The sequence below is a fragment of the Drosophila willistoni genome, assembly GCF_018902025.1.
Source record: "Drosophila willistoni isolate 14030-0811.24 chromosome 2L unlocalized genomic scaffold, UCI_dwil_1.1 Seg168, whole genome shotgun sequence".
Taxonomy (NCBI): domain Eukaryota; kingdom Metazoa; phylum Arthropoda; class Insecta; order Diptera; family Drosophilidae; genus Drosophila; species Drosophila willistoni.
Genome location: NW_025814047.1, coordinates 3,490,783 through 3,510,168, shown reverse-complemented (window position 1 = coordinate 3,510,168; position 19,386 = coordinate 3,490,783). Strand labels below are relative to the sequence as shown.

Genomic DNA, 19,386 nt, shown 5'->3' with positions numbered 1-19,386 from the left:
GTCTATTTCTCCAGAGGGTACAACAATACAAAGCAAAGAAACAAAAACACTAGCAACGGCAAAAACAACAGCAATAACAACGACAATAACTGCTCCATAAAATGCAAGTAAAAAGCTGATTTTTTAATGCTGATTTGCGGATTTCTAACGTCTATTGGCAAAGGAATGCCAAATGCGTTTGTTTTGGCCTTTTGTATTTTTAGGCCTAAGTCTGTTTTATGCCATGTCTTGGCCAGGGCAATTTATGAGCCTAAAATGAGTGCAAAAAACTACATAAAGCAAGATAGAGAGGGAGGGTAAAGACAAAAACAAAAAAAAACAAAAAGAGAGAAAATAACAATTTTGTATGTGTAAGCGAATTTGGCTCTCAATTGGCAATAATTTCTGATAAATTTTCCATTGACTGACAAACAGACATTGCATTTGGCATCGCATATAAATTTCATATATGTATACTCGTACATATATTGTACATAACGGCATAAAGATAGCCAAAAAGATTTATGGCTAGAAAAGATTTAGGGGTTAAAGAAAAAAAACTATGCATTTTTCAAGTGAAAATTGTATCGTTAACTAAAAAATGTAGATTAGAAATGACAAATATCAAATCGATTACAACAAAATGGCAAACATTCAAATACAGTTAAGAGAAATACACAAAAAGAGTTATCGTTTATTTGATTATAACCAAAATGGATGGAAAAAAAAATTATGATAACTTTTAATTACTGATAACTCAAATTTCAATTCTACTTCATTTTTGGAACAAAAATTTTGTTTGATTTATGTGATTTACTCAAAATTTTGATAATTTTCTTTCTTGTTAACCTAAAGGCATAGTAAATCTATTAAAATATATTTACTTGATCAGTAGAAATGCAAAAAAAGCCAATTGTGAACTGAAAAATTACTTAACTTTGCAAAATATTAGAAAAACATATGAACTCCAACGAGGTCGGTCTAAATTAATGCAAGTTAGTTAACAAATTATTCAATAAATAATAAAGTTGATTTTTAAAGCCATGACAATTCAGACTTTTTGAATGCATAAATAAAACCAAATTATTTATGGGAGTTTCTATAGCTGCACTTTACTTTTAAAGCTACTTAAGCTTTAATTTCATTAAAAATATTCGTTTGTAGTGTCCTTAGACTTCGAATCTAAAATAAATTGAAAAGAAAGGTGAAAAATTCATGGAAACTTCAGCTTCAAATATTATAAAATTACGAAATTTGCTAAACTATCTATTAAGTTTTTGTACCATGCACTTATAGAGGGACAAGGTATATCAAAGCCGTCAAGTTTACTAAGCAAATTCAAAGAACTGGAATTGAAAACTTACTTTATTCGATATTATAGCCCTTATATTTTTGTTAAAACAAAAGAATTGCCATTTATCCCAATTCCAGGCATTGCATTTTAAAAATATTGAGCTTCAATCAAGAACACTTTATATGTAACTAAATTGAGAGGAATGTCTTTTAGTAGGAGTTTTCTAAAGTTGTTTAACCGATTTGGTTCTTCTATCTTAGATGTTACGACAACTTTCATTCATGTCTATCGAAATTTTCTTTTTGATTCTGCCCTCCGCATCCTCCCTGACTCGGTTGTACTTAGCCACTTTGGCCATAAAAATGTAACACCTGCTTATCTCGAATGCCACCCAAGCAAATCCACCCACCAAAAACAATAGTAACAACTGTGAAGAAGGGGAAAAAGTTAACACCGAAAAATACCATCCCTTCGGTCATGCTCCCCTAACACTTTTTGCACTCATTCAGCCAACCAAGTTAACCGCAAGCCCAAAGCAACCGAAAAACATTTCTCAAACAAGCTAACACACCGAAAAATAGAAGTGGCAACAGTCAGAAGAAGAAAACAAGTAAAAGGAAGGAGAAGAAGACTACGACACGACGATGATGTGGATGTGGAGGAACTGACCTAACCCCTAACCCAGTCGTCGTCGTATAACACTGGCAAAAATACCGTAAAAACACTTTACGGAATTTCTCAACGCCTGGTAAGCCAGGGACGGGGCGTAAAATCAACCCCAAAAAAAAGCTTTTGCCGTCGGTCTACCCTCCCCCAGAACAACAAAGCGAAATCTTTGAAAACATTTAACGGATTTTGGTAGGCGTTTTACATGCATTATCCTTAGCATAGAAAAAAAACGAGAGGAAAACAAGAAAAAGTGTTGACATTAAAATAATAATTTTAATTGCTTCAAATTCAACACAACTCCAACGAGTTCGACCCTTGACTCGACTGGAGTCGACTCTATGTTGCATGTGTGTGTGGGTTAAAAAAGGATGCACGGGTCTATTTAAACACAAAGGGTAATTAACATTTTTCTTTTCGTCCTGGCTAACTGGCTAGCACAAGGATAAGCAGCATGTTTAGTTAGAGACAAAAAAAAAAAAAGGCAGTCATACCGAAGGAGAGGCAGCGGCTTGCCACACATTACGTGGGTTTTCTCTTTTGGGGTTTTTGTTTTTTTGCGGTTATCGCATTTGGTTTAACTCCTGAGGGCCACCCCCCCCTTTTGAGGCAGTCCCTTGCCTTTCAACACCTTTAACAAAGCGTGAATTAAGTGCTCGAGATTTTCTACACTTAATACAACAAATTCACAGTCATTTCTCCTCGGCATGCAACATGTGGCATACTCTCAACACTCGAGCTCATTTCATCTCATCTCATTCCCTTGGAGTGTTGGCTTATTTTTTTCTTCTTCTTTTTATTTTCTGTGTTTTTGTTAATTGCACAATTAGCTGGACTAACATCTGGACAGCTGTCTGTCTGTGTGTGTGTGTGTGTGTATGTGTGTGTGTCACATTAACTGTGTACTGCGAGACAGTTTTAATTGCATTTAATTAAAGAAACAAATTAAAATGAAAAACATTAAAAACCAAAAATTAAATTGCTCAAATGTCAGAAAGGAATTCTACACTTGATGCCAAAGGAAACAAAACCATAATCACTCATGATCATACGTTAATGATACATTTTTGGTGGGCAAAAGTCGTCTTTGCACAAATCAAAAGGTATTCTATCTAGTCTGTTGGTATCTCTTCTATAGTAACACTTTAAAGAAATATTATGCAACAGTACACTTCTATGGGGGATAATGAGATCGTCTTAGCGAAACCTTTAAGTCTTGAAGCTTTCATATATGTAGATTTAATAGATCTTCATGAAGTATACAATTTCTCAAATGTTTTGTTGACCCATGCCAATTTTCATAAAAGTTTTAGAAGTGCTATACTGAATTACTTTTAACAAATCTAAGATAAAATGAGAATAATAATAGCATAGTTATCTATCTATCTACATATTATCTATATTGTCTATCGATTATCTATATTAGACCCTTAGTTGATGTTTTCAAACACAGTTTCCAATCTTATTCTCTGTATAAAACATTTCTCTAGATTATTTCATAAAACGAATTTGGTAATGTGAAATGGTACATGGTATGTTGATTCAAATTATACATTCCCATTCATGTATTCAGATATTAAAATATCCTGAAGTTTTTTAGTTCTCAATTATTATGTTGCTGTCGTACAATTAATTTTAAATCTAATGTTATGAATTTTTTGAAATTCTAAAAGCAATGTTCAATCAAGAATAATTGTCAGTTTCCATAGCTTATAGAGGTTCTCATAGTCAAGCATTGAAACTTTTAAACTACTGAAACTCATTTTAAAATTTCTTTCATTATGTTTTATGCCTAAGACTCTGATACCTTATCATAAACCTGATAAACCCTTCGAAACTGTGTAACTCATATAAAGAACCGTTTAAAGCAATTTATAATGGTCTCGATCGATAACACACCGTACTTATATGTACATATATCAAGTACAGCTAATTAATTTAAGCCCCGAAATAATTTTAAAATCAAATTTTATATATATATTGCAAGAATTATCTAGTATCGAGGCATATAATTTGGATTTACAGAACTGAAGGTCCTATTTGCTAATGTTCATTGACCAATCATTAAATTTTGTAATTTTTACTAGATCTAATTTGTTTTATAAAATAAATACAAAATTTGATATAATCGTTTAGAATCTAAAGCAATTATGACAGTGCTTTTACTTACAATTTTTACTTTATGTTCCAGTTTTTAAATTAAATAATTAATTATACTAATAATTACTTCAAGAAATAAAGCTTTTGCATTCAAGTTTCAAGAGTTTATTGAAGAGTTTGTTATTAGAAATAAATTCAATGTAAAACTGTTTCAACTTAGTTTTCGCCTTTTCTCAGTTGCTGTCAACCGAAGACTAATTCAAAAACCTGCTAATTATTAATTTGATTCTTATTTTTGATGAGCTTGTTTTTTAAGTGATCATTTGAAGAGTTGAGGCCAAACTGCATGCCGCACATGCCACACAAATGCCCACTCGAAACTTAGGCATACCAAAAACAAAAAAACACACAAATAAAATAAAACACATAAAACACATTTTGCACGCATACCACGGAGACACACGCTCATTTAATAATGAACAATAATGAACAGTAATAATCAACATCAACATCAACAGCAACAGCAACAAGAAGAACAACGTGCCAAGAGCATATTGTATATCGTCCAGTAAGATATATAAAAAGAGATATAGATATATGTATTTGTGTATATGTATGTACAAACAAACCTACTTATATGGAAGGCAAACGAATTTTTATCAACGAACGAGCATCATTTCAATTAAAGAAAATGTCACAAGTGTCCACCAAATAAAACACGCAAAGAGTGTGGAAAGAGAGAGGGAAAATCGAGGGGAGAAAATTCGTAAATGGGGAGCACAAGAGTTAGGAGGGTGGAGATGGATTTTACTTAGAGCTTATTTTTTGGAGCATTTGTTGTAATTAATGCGAATTGTCACACGCTCGCGCAGAAAAACGATACAAAATGAGGCGATAGAACGAAGACCGCTTCAAGTGCCTCTTCGATTCATTCGATTTCACTCCAGAAATGACGTTTTTTTCCTTTTTTCTAATTCATTACATTTTTTCCGTAGTCGTCATTTTGTTATTCTTATTCTTAATTAGCAATTAAACAATTTATGCTTTGCGTTTTCATACACGAAATAATTGTAATTATTATTATTTTCGAACCCAAAATGTAAGCAATTAAATGTTTGCGTGTGAGACCTCCAAAAAAAAAAAAGAACAAAATTTATATATGGGGTTGATATTCTACATAGTTCTAATTTAGCTTTACTACTTTATACTATTAGTAGTTGTGTTTGATGGATGGTTATTACTTTTACAGATAGGCAATAATGTTCGTTATGGTTTGTGTGTACTGCACTTTGGCAAAATATCAATTCAATTACATTACAGATTAAAGTTCAACAAGCTAAGCAGACAAATAATCAAATAATAATATATTAATTGAGTTATCCATCAAATGGAAGACTCTTCTCATAGGTAGATATTTCTCTTAGAAAAATCTTATCTTCTTTAGTAAATTGTTTCTCAAAGAGTAGTTAAATTTCCCTTGAAGACTGAATGGTCCAGTTAGTATCCCCAACAATCTAAGACTGTTATGCAACTAAAGCTTAACTTGTGCATAAAATCTTGCAATACAAAACTAAAACAATTCATAAATCAAATGGTTAACTGAAATATAATATATAATTACTATCATTTATGCGAATTGAATTACTAAAGACTAGTTTTAGATTTGACAAATTATAGTGCATATTGCACCAGTTTATAATTTAAAATAAAAAGTCATTTTGATGCATATATATTTTCTTAGCCGATTTATCTTATTTGTCGGCTATCTATTTCCATATGATAAATAAATAAAATGAGAGCAAGTTGATTAGACAGAAAGGAAATATATATTATAATACGATAACTACGATAGATATCGTAATAGAAGATTCTAAATTAGTGCAAATCTGCATATTTTGGGATCATATTCGGATTCAGTCTATTACATTCTATTAGAAAAATGAACTCTGGCGTCTGGGTTTGAGTTTTGTCGACCTGTGTGAAATTAATATAAATAATCCATGATTTATTTACATATGTAAGTAAATATTAGTTCTCGATTTTTAATTCTAACTAATCTAAACAAGAGCAATAACATTATTTACGAATTGTTTAGAACAAACCGAATTCGTCTTTTAAGATGAATTTTTTGTGGCTGTAAAGTTCTTCTATAAAATTATTTAAAGTTTTAAATCACTTGTTTTACATTTCATTGAAATGAATAAGTAACTGGTAGCTTGAGCTAAATAGAAGTTGGAATTTGAGGCTTAAATGAAGAGGCTTAAATAAAGACTATGTTGCAATGCCAAATTGAAGTTATTGTTAGAACCAATTGCATCTTAGAACGACAGAAACATTTAGATCTTCTTAAGATCAAAGACTGTTAAAGCTATCTACCTAAAACTTCAAATTAACCAAAGTTCCATATAATCAAATTGGTTGCCTTTATAATACAGGTAATCTTACAAACACTCAGATCCATTATCTCCTAAGATTTCAAACTTTTTCTAACAAATAAGTTCACTTGAGTTGAGCTAATTTCCCATGTGATATCATATCATGAATTCTGGGTGAGGAAACATTTAATAGATGGGCAAATCAATTTAAAGACATCTGAAGTTCCAGTCATTGTTGTCCATTAATGTCATTCTTCTGGATAATTTCATTTTAGACTCACTTCAGAATGCTTCTTCTATTTGACATCGTTTGAAAAATGGCAATTTTAAATGCATTTCCTGTCCGCCCACTCGCCCTGTGTACATTAGGGCCATTAAACCTGCCAGAAGCCTCCATCAACAGCTATAAGCACCAAGAACCACAACCTGCAAATTGGCCATACATCAAAAGCAAGCCATAATCCTTTCAAGATTCGCCTCCTTCGTTTTCGTTTTTGCTCATTTGCCTGCGCTTGAATGCATTTATGAGCCATAATTATTACTTTAATTATGTTTAATTAACGAGCGAAATGTTTGCCTTAGTCTTTGGGGGCGTGGCATGCAGCTGCTAACGGGCAGTCGCCAAAAAAAAAAAAAGAAAAGAGAAAAAATTCCCGCACATAATTACGCACTTTTCTACTTTGCCACTATTTTTTTTTACGATTTTGCCTACTTAAAGTGACAACGTGACGCTGTCAGCTGTGAGCGGGGTGTTTGTGTGTGTGGGGGGGACAAAGGGGGGCGAACATCCACCCAAGGGGGTGGGGGAGGAGGGGAAGTGAATACCGATTGCAATTGCAGCCACTGGCATTTGGTTATTTTTAATGTTTCGTTTTGCCATTTCTTCTTCTTGTGTTGCCGCTGTTGCATTTTTATGCGTTCGTCATCCGTTTGTCATAAAACAAAAAAGAGAAGAGAAAAAAAAATATCAGCACCACCAACAACAATAACAACAACATGTATTTAATTTTAATTTAATATCTAATCATTTTGGTTGTTGTTGTTGCTGGATTTTCCTCTGCATTAAAAGTTGTCGTAATGCAATTTGGCCCGGCCAAGTGAGTTTAATGGATTTTCGTGATTTGTTGGGAAAAGCCAAACAACTGGCAAAAGGGGAAGGTGAGGGCAACAGCGACGGCAATTTGGCATTAAAAACTGTTTTGAAAAAATCTTATAATTAAGCAATACGCAATGTTTATGTTTCTGAAACGAAACACATTTCGAACAAATTTGAGGAAAAAAAAAACAAGCAATTCAAAACAATAAGGAAAATTGCCAACAAAAATAAAACAAATATATCAAAAATTTTCGCATAATTAAACCAAATAAAAAGACATTCAAAATTCTTGTTTTACAAATGCCTGTGACAGATAAAAATATAGTTAATATGAAAAACTAAATGAAAATGATATATTAATAATGCGGTTGATCATTTTAGATCTTGTCAATGTCAAACTAAAGAGAAATTTACACTTCCTTAGGTGGATTTCGTAATAACAATATACATATGCACCTACAATACATAGTTAGTTAATATGGATTAATTACAATTTTCTTGACTTTGTTTATAATTAAAAGAAAAGAAAGTTAACAAGATTTATAAAATTTGTACCAAATTTTTACTACTACCATTATCTACTAAGGCTAAAATACATTTGAGCAAAGAAATGTATTGAAATAACTATTATATAATTAAGGTTTATCAAATATGTAAAATATACTATATTATGAAATGTTCCTTTATGTTTCGGGTTTCTACCTAATAATTTTCTGTTCTTGTTCTTTTCTGTGTTTCTCACTACGTAGACTAGACCTTGAATAATTATTCTAACCATTTTCTCAATCCTTCACAAGGTTCTTAAAGGCAATCTCATTTTCTACATGTTTTTACACAGAAATAAAGTCGCATTTAATGGAATGACCTTGATATAATTTCCAAATAGTCTTTCTCTTTTGATTTTTGGCCAATTTCTATATGCTATAATCGGTTTCTTACTGGGTTTAATTCTTATGAATTTGCTAATTTCTGATGCAGCATCAGAACCATTTTTATTAGAACCATCTGAAAAAGCTTAAAAACTATATGTACCTAAAATTGGTCAGTATCTGTCTGATTCTAATCAAAATAAATTTCTAAGATAATACATATCTTATTCAAATATATTTTATATTTGAATATTTTCACTAACTTTGAAGAACTTGAAATACTTATAACTGAAATATCAAAACCTTAACTTAATACAATATATGTAATTATGTCCAGATGTGGAGGGCGGTACTAAATCGCTAGCTTAATTTAATAAAGCGGAGTATAATAACTTAATAATATCCTAAGACAGGTTTTCCGCAGTTAAGTTTTATCTAAAAGATATAAAAGATAATTCATTTTTTGTTAACGATATCAAGTTTAGTTATTAATTGAGCAAATAATAAATTTTGATCTATTTTGGAGATAGTTTTTATGATGCTGATTACTGTTTGCACTAACATAAAATCATTCGATTTAGTTGTTATTTTTCATTCATAATTTTGAAATCAAGTTTTTCTTTGAATTTACAGATTTTAATGGGCTCTTTCCAGCACTGCAAATTTATGTAAACTTAAAACTTAAATTCAATTAAGCAAGTGTTTGTTATGAATATTAGATAATAATAGCAGATATTTAGCGTCGGCATTTAACTATTATCTAACTAAACTTACTTACTTACTAAGCTAATTGTTTAAGAACTAAGCTAAGCATACACTACGAAATAGAAATGGGAATCTAAAAGTAATTCAAAATAAATCAAATCCAAGCATCTCATTGTCATCATCTTTCAAAAAATCTTACATGAATTTCGTTCAAGATTCTCATTTAATATACTTTCAATATCTTAAGATCTAAATACAATCGAATCGCCTAATCAGATTTTCAAACAGAATCTATATGAAAATAATGAACTCATTAAATGCAAATTGCTCAAAGAAAATTTTCAACTGGAACCAATTTTGAGTTTGCTTGTTATTTTATTATGATTTTTATTTGTCATTGATTCATTTTCAGTTGGCATAAATTTTCCATGCTCGAGACAAGCGCGAGTTGCATAAAAGTTGAGAAGCCAGAACTAAACTTGGCAACAATACGAAACAAAATTCTGTATTAATTTGCAATTAATGCAGCTAATTATATTTAATTAAATGACCGACAGAGAGTAAGACAGTAAGCGTGTGTGTCTGTGTGTGTAAGTGATAGATAGAGAGAGAGAGGCAGAGAGGGAGACCAAACAATGCAGTCCGCTTATGGACCTCATAGATACATTGATACGGGTGATAATCTAGGGTGGGTTGGGGGGTAAAGAGGAAGGAAGGGGGGCACTGGGAAAAATGTAACGCGCAGGTTGCCCCGGCTTTGAAATGAAACTGATTATTACTATTGTTGCTGTTGCTATTCTTGTTGTTGTTGTTGTCAGTGTGAATTGTGCTTATTGTATCTCACAGATACATTTTGCAAACGAAAATAAAAAAAAAAGTCAAATGGCAATTGTAATTTTTTCGTGGGGTGGCATCATTGGCAAGGCTTAGCACATTAAACTATTTATGTGTAGAGTTTTTCTATTTTTTTTTCTTTCTACTCTGTATCTCACAGATACATTTACGCGGCTCATTGTCGCAAATTGTCAGCACTGTTGGTTGCTGCCGCTGCTGATGTTGAACATATTATTAGTTTAGTTTATTATTATTTATTATACAAGTATTTACTTTTATTATTAGGCCGAGAGTTGTGTCTCTATTTTTGTATGGAAAATGAAAATGGGCTCAATGGGCTACTCGCCTATGCGAAATGATCTTTAATTAAAGTAATTTGTATCTGCATTAAAATCACATCAATTTATTGGACATGTCAAGGTTGACATTTGCATAAAAACTGCATTAAATTATCAATTTTTTTCTTCTCTCTCTCTTCTTTTAACAAATTTTTATTTCGTAAAGTGCGTGAGAAGCTACAAAAAAAATTTTTGTTGTTGCTGTTGTTGTTAACATTTCAAGAAGCACTTTAATTTTGCAACTATTACTAATGAGTATTAGAGATGCTCAGCTGCACAGTTAAAGTCAAGGGAAAAATTCTATAATAAATTAACCAATTTACATTAGATTAACATAAGTTTCAGTAATTAAAAGAGTTTTTAGATTTAATGCACTGTGAGAAAACTAGAATTGTTAAACGATTTTGCTGATCATACACTACAAATAATAATTTTGTGATCTAGAAGTAAATTTTAAATATTTTGTAATAACATATTCACATAAATCACTTTGAAATTCTTTATTTTTATATCATTTGTTGATAAGCAAATTATTTAAATTTATATTTTGGTTAGTTTTGTGATGTGGATTGTACAAATTACATATCTGATTATAGTATGAAGATGATTTGTATATATATGGATATAACCGCTATATAAAATTGATTTTAATTGATTATAATCAAATTTAGACTTCCAGTATATCAAATATACAATAAAATTATTATTTTTCGCAAACACTTGGAAAATTTTAAGAATAAAAGCATAGAATTTTTAAAGATATTTGCTAATATACCAATAATATTTTCATATAGATTCTGTTTGAAAATCTGATTAGGTGATTCGATTGTATTTAGATCTTAAGATATTGAAAGAATATTAAATGAGAATCTTGAACAAAATTCACTTTAATAATGTTATTGGAGGCACTTTGTGATGACGTTAAAAATTTTAAATTCTTTATAATAATCAGTATATTTATATAAATATAGTATAGTAGTCTGAATTTTATACTATAATATTTTTATTCTGCACCACATTTTTTCTTTGATCACAAAACAAATTTGAAATAATATTGCAATAATCTTGTTATATTTTCGAATAAAACAAATATTATTTTAGATGATAATGATTTCTTCTAATAGTTTTTGGTTTCACTCAAAAATTGTCAACCGATTCAATGAAATCTTGTTAGATTTTTGGGGGTTTCATATTTTCTATTGCAAAGTGAAAATTATAAATGAAATGGAAAAATTTACCTTCTTTTCTTGTTGAATTGAAGATAATCAATTGATTAGCAGCAGCAGTTTTTAATGAGATGCACCACACGTTTTAACTTTGGCATTTACTTGGGCACTTTATGCCGATTGAATTTGATGAATTTATGTTTTAACAGTATAATATTAATTCTTTCTCAATTTGGATTCTAATTCTTTGATGAATTATTTTTCACTTTGATTGACACTGCTTGGTGGTCCAAAAAGTGTGTGTGCGTATGTGTGTGTGTGTATGTGATTTAATTAATAAATTGAAATTTCGATCTTCGATCGATCTCAGTCAGTGTAAGAAGAAGGATCTCAATGATCTCAGTGCACACGCGACAAAAACTTAAGCGAAACGCGCGCGCGAAACTTAAAATCTTAAAATCAAACTTGACGATCTTCTTTTGTTGTGGTTGTTGTTGTTGGCGGCACACGCCGGCTATGGTTAGACCCACGCGAGTGTGTGTAATTTTTTTTTTTTTTATGTGTAGGTGTGTGTGTGTGTTTGTGTATGTTTGCTGTGTGCGTGAGAACGCCCCGCTATGTAAGAAGAAGCACCGTGTGAGAGGAGTGCGTGCGTTTTTGTCACAGTCGGTACGTACTGGCGCAACGTCGTCCACAGACTGAATGAACGTGTGGCGCACAAACGGCGCTTGGACCCCCAACAATCATCAACATAAGTAGCAAGCGCGGCCACAACAACTACAACAACAATAAGACAAGGCAGGCAGGCAGGCGGCAGCAACAGCAACGAGTGCAACTTACGACAAACACGAGCAAACAAAACCGTTCCGAAGCTTCGACCAAAGCCGAAGTCAGACCAGCCAGCAGCAGCGACAGCAGCAGCAGCAGTAGTACAAGCAAGTTCACAAGGAGCAAGAGAGTGAGAGCAAGACAGCGATAGCCATGTGGAGGGCAAGTGCAAGCGAGAGGTAAAGACACAGAGAGGGTGAGAGTGAGAGAAAGAGAGAAGGAACGAGTTCAGCCAGAGTCGCTGTTGTGGGTCTGTGGAGGGGGTGTGAGCAAAGCCAACGCCAGCGTCGACTGCGCAGGAGCAGCAACAGTGTGTGGCCCCCCTTCTATATCATCCCTCTTGCCTACCACCCACCATTCACACATACACGAGTTGCTGTTAAAATAAAAATAATGACGTCATTAAGCGCACAAATGAGCGCTGCTGCTGCCAGCTTCGACGCGATGCAACGACGTCAACGTTAGCAGAGCTTATAACTGTTTCTATGCAATCGTCGAAGGAGAAACGACGAGCCACTTGACGAAGCTTCAGTTCAGTTCAAACTGATACAGAGAGTGAGCAAGTGAGAAAGAGAGAGTGAGAGCGAGCGGGACAGAGAATTGAAGAGTGTGAGTGACAGAGAGGGAGAGAGCAAACGAGTGATAAAGAGAGCAATTGCCAGCCTGAGTGTATTTATTGTGAGCGTAAATTTGAGTATTTATTAGAGGGTGGGCATCTTTTGATGCGTGGGTGGGTGTGGGTGTCTCTATGGGCGGCCGGGGAGCAAAACGGGTTGACCCTCCTGCTAATTTTCATTTATACGTACTTCGATATAGAAAATTTATTCAGATATGGTCAGAAAGCCAAAATAAAAAATAAAGAACAAAAAACATGCATCGTTCGATATAGAAATTTTAGTAATTAAGTTTTTTATTGAAATAGATTTTTGTAAAATTGTGCTAGCATTTGCATTGAAATGGTCAATATAAATAGAATAGCATTGAATGAGGTGGTGACCCCGACGTTCAATATTTTGTGACATAAAGTCGTGTACCATAGAAAAAATGAATATTATTACCCCAATGTCCATTGATTTGCAGAATAGGTACTTCTGATGAATATTATATACAAAGTCATTTGCCATTCAAAAATAAAACTATGGTGACCCCGTCGTGCAATTTTATTGCTTTCAAGGTACAGTTATAGATAAGCTTAGTTACAACAATACAACTAAAATAATTTGTTCTTTGTCTCTGTCCTCTGTTCTTGTTTTAGCACAAAATTATGTTGACCGCTCTTAGAATTCTCTGTCAAGTTTCTTTACCCATTTGTCATTTGCCACATTCCGAGATACATATACTAGGTACTTACATACATATATATTTTGCCACCTATCTCTACCCACTTTGCACCATTCATTGTCCCCTTTTCGCCTCTTACAGACAAGAAATTAATAATTAAAATGCCAATCCGCAGTCACTCAGCTCTCCATTCGAAAACCTCACTCGAGTTTCTCTCGCTTCCGTCGACTTGCATCTTTTGGAGCTCTCACCCACACAACTAGCCAAGCCCGCCCCACCACCTCCCCCAAACACTCTCCCAACCAATCCCCAACATCACCCCTCAACTCCTTTGCCATCGGCAACAGAAAAGTGCCAATAAATATGGAAACGTTTGGCTTTGCTTTACCCCGCCCCCCAAACACTCTGTGGTCCCCCCTTCTACTGGCATCCTCTTGCTTGTGCTCCTTCTCCTTGGCTACCTTTTGCACTAATTCACATTTGATGTTTTGTTGTCTACGCTGTTGTTGTTGCTTGCATTTTTCTGGTCAATGAGGTTACAGTCAAGTCACTAGACAAGCCAACTTCCCCCCATTCCAGTCCCACACCACCAGTCCCCCCTTTTTATTTCTTCCCAATCCGTTTCTGAGCAGAGGGCAGAAGATGCAGCGACTCGTGCGGTCTTCAACCGGTCGCTGTTGTCGGTCAGTCGGAGACAGACTGGACCAACTGGACTGATGTTGTTGCTGCTGCTTCTGCTGCTGATGCTGCTGTCCAGTCTAGCCACCCACCCGCCACAGATATCGGAGGTGTCGATGACGTCGTCGGCATCGTCGTTGCCGTTGTCTGTTCCGGACTCTGTTCTTCTCTTCATTCGTTTCATGAAAGCCATGGCTTATGCTTTAGAAAAACCAAAACAGACTGCAACTGCCTACGTCAGTCGATGAGTTTGTTGTTGTCGCTGTTGCTGTTGTTGCTGTTGTTCCTCTTTTAGGTAAAGCATTCAGTTGAGATTCCAAAGGGGATTCCTGAGTTTAATGGAAAAGTGACATTGAAGAAAATTTGAAGGAATTCACAATGTTTTTCTTTTCCTCTATTAAAACATGAGTATAAATGGATAAACATGAGTATAAATGGATCATCCAAAAACTGATCTTAGATATATTTTTTTTATATCTGTATAAGATGACAATGGTTTATCGATCTTAAGTTTTCCCGGGATCGTAGTTATTATTACTTTATTTTCACATATTTTATCAAAGGCAAAAAAAAATTTAACTTTGATTTTAACTTTCTAACATTAAATAATTTTTAGTTTAAAAACTTTGTATATTTTAGAGAATTAAGTAAAAATTTAAATTTATTACATATGCAAAATAATAAAATTTTGACTGTTTTTGTAATTTTAAGTTTTTATTTTTCGATTTAGATTTTTTATCTACAACAATCTTTAGGTTATTTTTAAAATATACCTAAACTTCTAAAGTTCATTCTGCAAAATTTGTGATACCCCTGTCATATCTGGAGTTTTAAAAATATATCCTTAAGGTGATCATTATAATCTTATGTTCCCAAGTTTTCAATTTTACAATCCATTTTATTATTGAAACTATGTTTTGCTTTGATAGTTTTAGATTAAGTGAAATATTTAATCAATTTTATTTGAAACTTCTTTGTAATTTATTTCTGCTTGGTTTATAGAGTATCCAAGAGTTGAGCATCTTAAAATTACTTTGATTTTCCCCTATCCATTTCACTTTGTAGTTGGTTTTAGCCAATTTTGGTCAATATTTAAGTGCTGATGTTGGTCTGCTTCTCTCTCTTTCTCTCTTCTCATTCTCAGTAGCTCATCAACTTAATTTTCTGAAATTTGCACGTTGTCCTTGTTTTACCTCTGCCATTCACCTTTTGCTCTTGGTCTCTTTTTCCCCTCATCCTACTCAGTGTGTTGTCTTTTATGTCTAATTTTGTGTGCTGCATTTTACCGGGAGCTATAAAATCGTATTACCGTTAAATGTTGCACTGGCAAGTCGTCGTCTAATTTACGTTACCTGGCAGCAAGCAAGCAGGCAGGCAGCCATCCAGCCAGCCAGCCGGCATCAGTTGCATAGAGTCAAATAATACTGAGTGTGGGTGTTTGGGGGGAGGGTTTTGTTGGTGGGGTTGGGCCCACTTTCCATCTTGGCTTGATTGTCATTCGTTACGTTGCCCAGTTGCCAGAGATCTCAGCTCTCTTCTCTCGACTCTCAGCAGTCTTGGCCAGGCAAACTGATTAAATTCAGCACGCGCCCTGCGGGCATCTTTGGTAAAACTTCTTGGCCAAGACTAGAGAATCTCAAGCCTCATCAACAGGCATTGTTAGGGTAGAGGGAGGGTAAGAGAAGGTGGAGAAGGAAACTCAACGCTCTACATAAATTTGAAATTAACGTTTTCTAGCTCAGCTCAGCTCCTACTACTCCGCCCCTCTTCTTGGAACTTGTCATGGCCTGTCTGGAATTGCACCATTCCTATTACTTCCTGCCACACTCCACACTCCTTCTCATTCTCCGCCTCCGCCCCACTGTCTCACAATCTCTCGCTCGCTCTCTCTCTCTCTAAAAAGTGTTTACATGCTTTTTGTAATTATCATTGCCATTCCATTTGCTATAGAACACACACGCAGCAGCAGCAGCAATAGCAACATCAACATAGCCAGCCAGTCCAAAGTCAAGATCTAGACTTTTGGCTTTTGGGTAAATATTCTCTATCTCTGTCTTAGTGGCTCTCGCACTAATTAAATGCAAATCTCTTGTCCATGTTTAATATACATGGCCTGAAAACGCCAAGGGGCAAACTTTGACCACATTTTCCGCCTAAACCACCGAAACTTGTCAGCATGAAACCAAAGAAGGAGCGTGAAAAATGCCCACCAAAACAAAAATTAAAGCCAAACAACACATAAAATTATCGCCTAGACAAACAGAAAAATTATCTAACTATTAAAAATTTCAACGAATCATTTATACTCTAACAAATGTGAAATTCTGAATTTTTCTAGCCAATTAAGCAAGCCACTTCACTTCTGGCTAATTACAAAGGAGGCGAAAAAAGAAAGAAATTTCTGTCTTTTTGTTGTTGTTGTATGTATGTTGCGCTTACTGGCCACATCATTTGAGATATTTTTCCATTAACTGAATGTCGACGTCGTCTTGGCCATATTAAAATTAACCTGATTACTCCTTAGGCATTGGCCAGGCCAAGCCGAGGCCCGACCAAGTCCCGAGCTGCGACTTGGGATTGGAAATGGGTTTGAGTTTTGAGCGCTTGTGTTGCTGTTGTTGGCCGTGGCACAAACTAATTTCAAATAACATAATTCATTCGCCGCAGCAGCACTACCAGAATGATAGAGGGAGGGGCAAATGGGAGGGAATTGGTGGTGACGCAAAGGGAGTGTAACACTTGGACTTGGCCAAGACCGGCTGACCGGTTTGCCGGTTGCTGCAGAGCACCAAATTAGTTAAAGTTTAATCACCAGGCCGAACAGAAATTGAGTGCGAGACCCTGTCATAACATAGCCAAAGAGGACATGATGACAGGACGACAAAAACAAAACAAGTACAACAACAACAACAACATAAGCAAAGAGAGTAGGCAAAAATTAATGCTAATTGTTATGACACAAAAACAAAAACAGTGAAAATATTCCAACAACTATGCGCAGCACGCAAATATTTGTCGCGCATAAAAATTTGTTATTATTGAATTTTTATTATTGCTCTGTTTCTTTCCATCTGTTTTTGCTGTTTTTTTTCTCTCTTTGCTTTGCTTTGCTCGGCTCCTTTCGCCACAAGAAACACATCAACAATCAACCACATTAACGGCTACAACTTGTGGCCCAAAGGCAACTGCAAGCCCACATGCATTTACAGTGGTTCGAAATTCGACGGAACTAAAAAGACAATTGCACCTATAAATCAATCAATTTCGAAAGGCAATGCCATTTCAAGGGCAACTCAGAATGGAAATGTTTTACTTTGCCTATAATTTTTTTATCCCAGCATATTAAATATCGACATGAAAAATTATACATTATCTGCTTATCTTTATTCCTAAGATTAAATTTATTCATTGATGAACTGAAAGCTTAATATCTCCATATAATTAAGTCATTTAATCGAAGCATATTATCGATATGAAGATCAGATGAAAAACTATCATTTATAATAAAAAATTAAATTTATTACAATTTTTTAGTATTTTCTCCTTACTACAGACTGAATACAAATACTATTCATTCTATATTCATGGTTTTCAAGGGTTTTGATCGAAATCAACTTTGTGTATCGATTTTAAGCCGTCACTAATGGCTTAAATTGTTAGCTATAAATTATACGAAAAGTGTTTTCAGTGGTGAGAAGTTCTAGTATTATAAAATATACATAGTTTAAAACTGGAATGAGCTCACCTTCCCTTGGTTTTTGGATAACATTTCTATTATTTCTCCTCACTACAGACTGTATACAACTTTAATTCATTCTTTATTCATTTTTTTAAAGGGATTTGATTGACTTTGTGTATCGATTTTAAACCGTCACTAATCACAACCTATCGATATATTTAGCTATAAATTGAACGAAAAGTGTTTTTAGTGATGAGAAGTTCTAGTATTATAAAATAAACATAGTTTTAAACTCAAAAAAACGTACTTCCCCTTGGTTCTTGACTGTTTCATTTTTTTTATAAAACAATATATAAAAGCTGTTAGGCCTTAGGCCGGGATTATAATATATTAATACGAATTATGTATGTATTAATGTTATTAACACAACTAATATTTTGTATTAGAAATATAATTTATGAGTGGCCATTGCCTTTAATTTAACCTATTATTGCTTTTAATACATTTTGAAAGCTTTATGCAGACATTTTAGAAAGATTTATTGTCAAATGAAAATAATTGATAACTATATGTTGTAAGATCATGATTTATTCAATTCATTAAAGATAAATTTTGAAGAATTTTCCCCATCTTTGGAATCACTGTGCCTGAGGCGTGCCTGAAGTTCTTCAGGTTCCGTACTTAATTTCGAAATATGCGCATGCGCAGCATTTGCTCATTTTAGCTCTGCTCTGGTTTAAGGACTGCCTCTTTCTCTTCCTCTGCCTTTGCTGTGCCTGCCTGTAGGAGTTGCATAGACCTGCCAATGATCATGTCCATGCCCTTACCTTGACTGGGCTGGCTCCTACCGGGCATTGGGCTGTTGCTATCTACGTGGTAATTTTGTAATATCGTAAAGTATTTTTTAATTGAACGCACCTCCTCTTCTCTCTCTATATATGTATGTTTCTCTCTCTACCAATATCTGTGGCCTCACTCAGTCATAGTTTACGATGTGCAATGGAATTATGTTTTTGGAGTTAAGCGATTTTTGCACCTTTGTCACAATGGAAATTTAATCATAAACCTATTTATTTAGATAGAACACTTAAAAACATTTATGACTCATTTCCTTTCGTTTTTTTTTTCATTTTTTTGGTGTGATTTATGCCACCGAACGAAAAGTCTAAAGGTTTTCAAAATTAGCTCTAATTATGACTATCGCCACGAACAGGGCGGCCAATTAAAATGCATTTCTGAACCTGAACAACTAAAAGAAAAGCATAAATCAATAAAAGATTTATGAGTCTGCGATATAGAGAGACAGAACGAAAAAGGGCGATGGAGGGGGCGTGGCAAGGGGTTTATTTTTAAGAAACAAAGCTTAGTCTATATATGTGTATAATTTTTTATGATTAGTTAAAGTTATTTTCGGTGATGGTTATTTTATTTTTTTGCATAACCTTTGCCCGTCATTCTTTACGTTACCCTGTAGTGTGAGAAAATTAAATGGGTATAT

The 19,386-nt window shown here is 34.0% G+C and overlaps 1 protein-coding gene across 3 annotated transcripts in view; it reads right to left on the bottom strand.

The window, feature by feature from the left end:
- LOC6640766 (alpha-protein kinase 1) overlaps positions 1 to 12,153 on the bottom strand; it is an 88,892-nt gene extending 76,739 nt beyond the window's left edge. For all 3 annotated transcript variants that reach the window (XM_023175079.2, XM_023175080.2, XM_047009756.1), the window contains exon 1: positions 11,495 to 12,153. The gene's annotated coding sequence lies outside the window, so the exon portion shown is untranslated. The remainder of the gene's footprint in view (positions 1 to 11,494) is intronic.
- Positions 12,154 to 19,386: the final 7,233 nt, after the last annotated feature.